This window comes from Apaloderma vittatum, unplaced genomic scaffold, assembly GCF_000703405.1.
Source record: "Apaloderma vittatum isolate BGI_N311 unplaced genomic scaffold, ASM70340v1 scaffold37988, whole genome shotgun sequence".
Classification (NCBI taxonomy): Eukaryota; Metazoa; Chordata; class Aves; order Trogoniformes; family Trogonidae; genus Apaloderma; species Apaloderma vittatum.
The window spans coordinates 132,732-140,532 of record NW_009730986.1 but is presented as its reverse complement, the minus strand read 5'-3'; the positions used below and the strand labels follow the sequence as shown (position 1 = coordinate 140,532).

General features: G+C 38.5%; 1 protein-coding gene across 1 annotated transcript in view; it reads left to right on the top strand.

Moving 5' to 3' along the window:
- The window catches only part of HIBADH (3-hydroxyisobutyrate dehydrogenase), a 72,213-nt gene that overhangs the window by 7,151 nt on the left and 57,261 nt on the right, over positions 1–7,801 (top strand). The window lies entirely within an intron of this gene.

The following is a 7,801-nucleotide window of genomic DNA, read 5'->3' as shown; positions in this document are numbered from 1 at the left end:
GATGGTCACATTAAGCAGTTCTACTGCTTTTTCGTTAATTAAAAAGGAGTGAATGAAGGAGGGAATAAAAGATTTTGTTGTAAAGAAAAGAGAGAGCTTTCCTCTGGTATTATAACAGTTGAAGAATGTAGATGATACCTGTTCTTGAAGTTGCTAACTATTCATCTTTGAGTATTTCACCTCTCCTAGGAAGTGATACAGAGCAGGGAATTCTTCCATTTTGTGGACAAAGGAGAGCAGAAGCATAAAATTATTGTTCTAGAACCAAAAACATAGCTGGTTGTTACTATTGAATTCTTCTCTAAACCCATTAGAATTAGATAGTGAGGAAACCCCACTTTGTATGGGGAAAATCTTGGGTTTTCTACAATCCACTCTAAAAATTAATGTAAGTGACATCGTTAAGAGTTTGTTATTTTCGTGTCTTTAACGAGGTAAGTCAGATAGTTATACCTGAAAAAGAATAAAAATACAAAGGATGGGGGAGAATTTGGCCTTACAGAATTTGTAAAAGTATGGTTGCACAATCCAGAAAGAGCACAGCCTGAATTTCAGATCACAAAGATGAGTGTGGGTGCAAAGCAAAAGCTAACCGTCTTTTTAATTCTCAGCTGAAAAGTAAGGCAGGATTTGGCTACACACAAGAAGCCAATTTTTTCATCCAAATTCTAATGTGAACAGGAAGTAGAAGAGCTGGGTGGGCAATATTGAAGAATATAATGGGGAAGACAAGATTCTTGCTTCTCAGCCAAAATGTTGGTCCTTGGTTTATAGTTATCTAACTTGTCAGCCTGGGAATAAAAACCACAGAAAAAAGTATGTTTGGATGGATTATATATCTGTCTGGTCCTTTTCTAAACACAGCATGGCCTTCTGCTTTAAGGCTGACTGTGCTGTAACTACAAGGAAAGAAAGAAAGAAACAACCCTGGCTCTTTTGGGGATTTCGTTCCTTGAGAAAATGGGAATGCCAAGACTGGGTTAATATGATAACGTGGAGTTGACTGATCTGAATGCAAATAGGTTTTTTGGTGTTAGTGTTTATCTGAATACTGATTATTTGGTGCTTAGTGCCAGATACAGACTGAGTGATGTTTAGTGTCAGATACAGATTGAGTGATATTCTGAAGGAGGGGGAAAGAATTGAGACTAGTTTTCTAGCACGTAATATGTTTGTGAATGCCAAGGAGCACCCTGTACAGATCATGTTTTAAGTGGGCAGTTGCTAGAAATGTGGAGAAATGAAGTATGTTGGGAAAAAAGTTTTAATGTTACGCTTTGTTCTTTCTATCTTTCAAGACCCAACACATGAAGTCTTTGGGGTATTTTTGTATGTCCTGCCTTTGGACAAAACACTAAATGGAGAGGCATGCTCAGCTCTCTAGAAATTGGCAAGAGTTATTCTGTTGCTGTGCAGTGCAACAGACTTGGCAGGAGCGTGAGGGAGGGTGTTTGTGGGACGCAGTGAGGAGGAAAACAAAGCAGCATGCCTGAACTGCCCTCTTTAGATCTGCTTATTTACTAGCTGCTGTTGGCAGACAATTACACTTGTGTTTTGGGGTATTTGGGTGTTGCCTGATGGATGTGAATGTTATCTGCAATGTGAACAAGTTACTTCACGAACTGAAGAATGTTGTGAAAATTGCTTGGTCAACAGCAGTGATTTTAATCTTGTCCTGATGTTGCAAATGAAGTATTTTAACACCTACTGTTAGTGCCAGATTTTAGTGGCTGTTTGCAGCCTCACCCCTGAAGGGTTCTTCTCCCTTGGCCTTTTTCGGATGGGCCTGTGGGCCAGCCTAGTTGCCGTCTTCTTCATATGATTGGCCTACAGCGTTTACTTGCAGCTTACAGTTGGGGCCCATTAAGTGGAAGTCGATGCCCTTGAGCTTACTATAGTGTTATTTTGTATTAACTGACTTTGGAAAATACTTCTTATCCCTGTAGTTGCATGCAGATTATGCTGCTAATGCTGTCTAGAGAGAGCAATCGCTTTACCTTGGGTTTAGGATCTCTTGCAGGTCCACATGAGAAAGTTGTGTCGCAGTTCCCAGCGCTGCCCTGATTTGTGAGCCCTTTGAGCACACGATGAATGAGGAAACATCTTCAAAATCTGTGTTTAGTATTTTTTTTAAGTTAGAGGAATAAATTTATCTTTTGCAAAGATTGGGTTCTGCATATTTGTATGTATAAAAGGGTTTCCAAGCACACATCACAGAAGCGTATTTAAAACTGACTTCTGTTGGCACCGAGGACACTGTTGGCTGAGCAGGGGGATCTAAATTTAGCCTTTAAGAATCGGGTTGAGTTTGTCCTCCCACTGATTTCACTGAAAGTATGATGCAGATTCTCACCTTGCAATTCAAAACAAACTTTACTAGTGGTTTCACTGATGCTGCTCTAACATTTCTCTCTTTTTAATTCAGTATACAAAGTATGCACTGTCTAAAGTACAGCGGGTGAAATGGTTTTTTTCTGATGTGATTCATTCTTCATTGTAAGCATTGTTAGTGTTCAGGTAGTACTTAAAAAAAATTTTTCTCTTCCACTGACTCTTGAAATTATATCAGTTCCTCTTCTGCTCAACATATACTGTACTGTATTCTGCTGGAACTTCACAAAAAGATGTGACAGCTTGATTTGCTTTTCTGTTTTCAGAGGTACAGATGAACAGTTTTCAGTTCTTTTACAAGGATGGTTCTTTAGATTCAGTAATAAAACTTAGGTAGGTCTTTCCTCTCACTTTAGCCAAGATAGTTGTCAATAAAAAAGTCAGACTGCTAATTATTAGTAAGCAGTATTATGTTGAGAACTGTAATCATGCTAAAATGATAACAGTAGAATTTTCGTAGGAACTATGGATTGGAGTTGGTTAGAAAAGGCTGGAGTTTTCGTTCCAGCTGCCATTTCAAACTGTTTCATCTTATAGTACTACTTCCATGAGCTCCAGCTAACCATTAAGAGATGGGAAGAATATTATTAGTAACACCGACAACTTGAGATTTCAGCTCTCTGGTAATTTAAAGTAAAATGTGAAGTCCTCGAAGGGTGAATTGCAGAAGAGTTAAGACTATGTCTACACACTGATGCTTGCAAAGATGATTTGAAAGATGTTTCAAGACTAGACAAAGTAATAAAAAATGGTAATGAGTAGTTCAAATGTTGCGTGTCTTAGCTTGTAAGTTCTGTTGTAATAAGGTGGCATTATTGATGTTTGCCAGCATAAAGCTGGTTTAATAGACTTCTTTTGTTGGAGAGCTTTCTTAGAGCTACTTTTTAACTGGCTTTCCTAGGTTGTGCCTGCTTTTTTCCTTTAGGTTTGTGAATTTTAGAGAAATGCAGTCTTACGAGTTCATGGGAGTTGGTTGATTCAGCATCTCTAATTTGAGAAATTATGTACTTTTCAGTAAACAGAAGGCATGAAGTAAGGAATCTCCTGTATTCAGTGGTACAGAGGTTTGGTTTTGGCTTTTTTGGCCTGCTAGTGCAATAACTGGAATATCCGCTAGGACCCCTGAAACACCGTCAAGATGAAGCAGGTTCTTGAATTCAGAACTTGTAATTCTGACTTAGCCCCCTCAATGGCAGATATTCTTGGTGGTGAGAAAAAGATTTAAAGGCACAGCAATATTTGCCCCATTGTTATTTCTGGATTTATGCTTTATTTTCAAACCTGAATTTATGTACTCAGAGTGTCCATCATGTTCTCTCTGCTCCTGGTACTGAGCATAGCGTTTTCACCTCACTACTTCTTTGCTTTTCCTCAGTCACTCCATGTCATGCTTAACCTTTTCTTTCCTGGCATGTTACTTAATTTCTCTGTTTATGTTTTTGCTGAATGAATCTGATCATTTTTTGCAGAGTTTGTGATCTAGAGATGGTAGTAGAAATTATGATGCACAACCTTTAATATTAAAGGTAGCATGAAAAATGATACTGAGTTATTCTGAAATTTAAATGAGGTAAAAGTCAGGTGGAACATAACTGATAACAAGAAAGGGAAGAATTGGGAAAACTGATTTAAGGAAGCTGAAATGAGGACAAAGAAATACTTTGAAATCTGAGATATTTAAAAAGCTTCTGATTTCTAATAACATGATTTAAACTATTTGACAGTACTTATGTCTGTCAAAATAAAGCTAATTTGAAAGACTGCTTTTGTTGGAGAGCTGATGGAAAGGAATTAAGATCTTGAAAATGTTGTGCATTGGCAAAATGTGTATTTTGACACTGGGGAGGGAGGAAGCAGAAACCCTCTTCAGAAACCACAATGTCGGCAGCAGCGGCTGTTGCAGAAGAGCTAGATAGTACATTTACTGATTGCTGACTTCGCAAGGGTATTTTTCTTCCATGAGTCCACTAGGATTTTTATTTTATTTTATAGAGAATGCAAAAGGGAGTAGAAGGCAAGGAGGAGTAAACAAATTTCTTGAGAGTATCATCTAAAAATGTTCACTGGGGTGGAGACAATTATCCTACAATGACTTAAAGGGTGGAATGACTGACTTTATTGAAGTATAGCGTATACTTTGGCTATAAAATTGTGTGTAGTCTGGCCAACTAGTGACCGATGTGTAGGGAAACATATTTGTCTCCGTTTATTCCAAGGTGTAAAGATGAGTTATTCAGGCTGGCCCAGTGGGATATAACCAGGAATAATAGGCTGGAAATTATTAAGGAAAGAAAAATGCATGCTGTGTCTACCAGGAAAAACTTCCTAATGACGTTCTTCGTGCACTGTGGAATAATTTTCCAAAGGAGATGCTTGAAGCCAAGTATCTCGACATACTTTAAACTGTACTGGGCAAAGTACTAGGAACTGTTCTGCAGGGAAAAATCTTTAACTGGCAGGAGGATGGCTACATGATCTAATAGGTCTTTTCCATCTCTAATGTCTACAATTCTGTTGTGTTCTCACACATGGTGTTCTAAAACAGTTACAGGAAAACTGTCCAGATGGAAGTTAAAAATCCCTATGGCACTCTTTGAAAAGGAGTTAAGGGATAACTGCAGAATTAGAGCCAACATTCTTTTTCTCAGTAAAACTGGTTCCAATATCCGCGGCTGTATGTGAGCTGTTACCGCATTCCTAATAGCTGCTCTGTTTGCTTGTAGTTGGTTTAATGCTAGTATCTGGCTCATCCTGCCGAGTGTTCTGAAACGCACAGAGTAAGAAAGGCGGTCGTAAATCCTAGGGAGTAGAAACTGATTTATTTTAATTTTTTAAATTTTGATTGCTTCTTATAGAGAACTTTTAAAGTTAAGGAGTTGCAGGTGGTGTTTGGAAATGTTCCTGGAATGCAGTGATGACTTTGAAACTTTCTACAGTTTGTTTTGGTTTAAATGTTCGTAGGCTTCTTTTCCTCTCTTTTTACTCTTTAAACATAACCTCTTGTACAAAGTGTGTATTTTTTGTTTAGTCAAAAAACCTAGCTTGAGACAGTGGGGATGATGAGCACCAGACCTTGATAACCCCCTGACTCCTTCTGAGTCCTAATTCTGTACCGTGCTAGATGTGGGTGGTGCATGTCGGCACCGAGCCCCAGCACAGGAATTACAAACTGGGCGGCGCAGCCCTGAGTGGAACGGGGAGTTAGTTCACTGTGGAGACAGTCCCCACCAGCCACCAGCACTGGAGGTGCCACTGGAGATGATGTAGCTTATTCTGAATCTTCATGCAAAGCAGTTTTACTTGCAATTAAGTGTTGCCTTCACAGAATCAGAATCACAGAAAAATGAACTTGAACAGACTTTTTCAGTCTGGGGTTGTAGTTGTTTTTTTTTAAAAAAAAAAGTAGTCCAGAGAAACCTGATTTACTTCGGTGAATTGGGCCACTGAAGACTTAGAATTACATGTTTTATTTTGTCTCCTGTTCAGCAAGGGAGTTCTGCAGATTTGACACTGGACACAGGAGAAGAAACATTAAGATCCTAAGTACCTGAACCAAAGTCTGAGAACACATTCAAGCAAATCACTCTGTGTTTAAGAAGACTCCTTTGTAGGCCCATTAGACACTTAAACAATTTTAAAGGAGTAAAAAAAAAAACCCAAAAATGACAGAGGGGGAAACTTTGCAGGCAGGGACAGCTGCCCTTGTCTTGTACTTCAGGCCTTTGAAAGTAAATTGTTTGTTGATCTCGTAAATGGCTGAATCCAGGATCAGTAGGAATTAAAGCTGATCATCTATTGACCCCTATCTGGACGATGCTAGTGTTCTGGCTTACTTGTGTTTCCTTTCTAAAGTCATGGTGATGAGTTGGGCAAAGATGGGGTTTATGTATGATTACGTGATGATCCAGAGACATTCTAAGTCACAGATTCATTACAGAAAATTCTCTTGTTGAGGAGGGCATCTTTGTTTTGACAGGCCTATTAAGCTGTGGTCGGAATTAAAAAGGGGAGAATGTTCTAGCAGAAGTACTCCCTCTGCATTTTAAACATGTACCTGAAAATTACTCCATGTTTGTAGTACTTACTGTAGTATTGCCCGTTGTGAGAAAGTAACTTGAGGTTTTGTCCTCAGCAGTACTGCTCCTGCTTAATCCACAGAGGGCACATAGAAATACCAAGTTTTCCTAATTCTTCCTCCTCCAGACACTTTTAAAACCCCCATGATTTATATGATTAAATAAAAGCATGAGGGAAACAGTATTGCCTTTTACTGTTGATAAGCATCAGCTATGAGCATACAAACTTTTCAGTTCACTTTTCAGTTTGTCCAGCAGTATCTAGTCCTGTTGGCTCACTGCTGCGATCTGCTGAAATGCAGAAGTCAGAGGAGAGTCTTGCAGTTCCAGAGCTGAAGAAAGAGTTTTTCACTATAGTGCTCTTCATGCCAAGCACAGCATAGGACCTGAAGTGCAAACAAAATTACTTACTGCGCTATATTTGACCTACAACTTTAACTCTTAAAACTTAGTTTTTGTTTTCATTCCTACAGTTTCACTAGGAAATACTGTGTGGAGTTTCCTAGACCTTAGACAGCTTTAACCTGTATCTGTTCATAAGAAGAGTTGGAGTAGTGGCTTGACAGAGGAGAGTAATGCATGGAAATGTCACCTGAATGCTGACCCTTCAGTTACCATTCCTGGTTCTACAAGCGGTTATAATTATTTTGTATTATGGCAGAACATTAAATTTGTCTGCAGTGAAATGAGTGGTGGGAGGGGGTTAAATGTGAACACACTGTGTAACACTTCGGTAAAAACTTTATGTATTTTAATAAATCTACGTAATGATTTGATAGTATCCCTTTATGTTGTTTAAATGTTGATAAACTAACAGGTTTTTCAATGTGTAGTGTAGGATATTGGCAACAATACTAATCTGACGTGTAATTATTATCCATCTGCTTTATTTGATATGAGTTGCTGCAAACTGTAAGATCCTAGTTGCTCAGTAACTATAAAGTTTAACCAGACGCTGTCAGAAACAACACAGTTTTGCTGTCATTTTCTTTTTAATCTCTTTTTCCTCTGCTTTCTGAAAACATATGGTGGGAATGTGTGGCTTATGGCTCTTAATACTGGGAGTTCAGAGAAAGTCACACTGACTTTTACCTCTGTCTGAGAAGTGTAGTACTTGTGTTTAATTTGTGTTAGATTTCTTGGATTTGCTTAGAATCGTGACTTTCAGAAATCAATATACAAGTAACTTGTAGATAATCTGTAGAGGTTTGTAACGATACATAGCTAGCTCTTCAAACCTGGTTGAGTTCTGATGTTCAAAATTTCCTGATTAGACTATTTCCCAGAATTGATAAAATTGCTAAGATCAGAGATGTCCTCTCTCTTCTACAAGT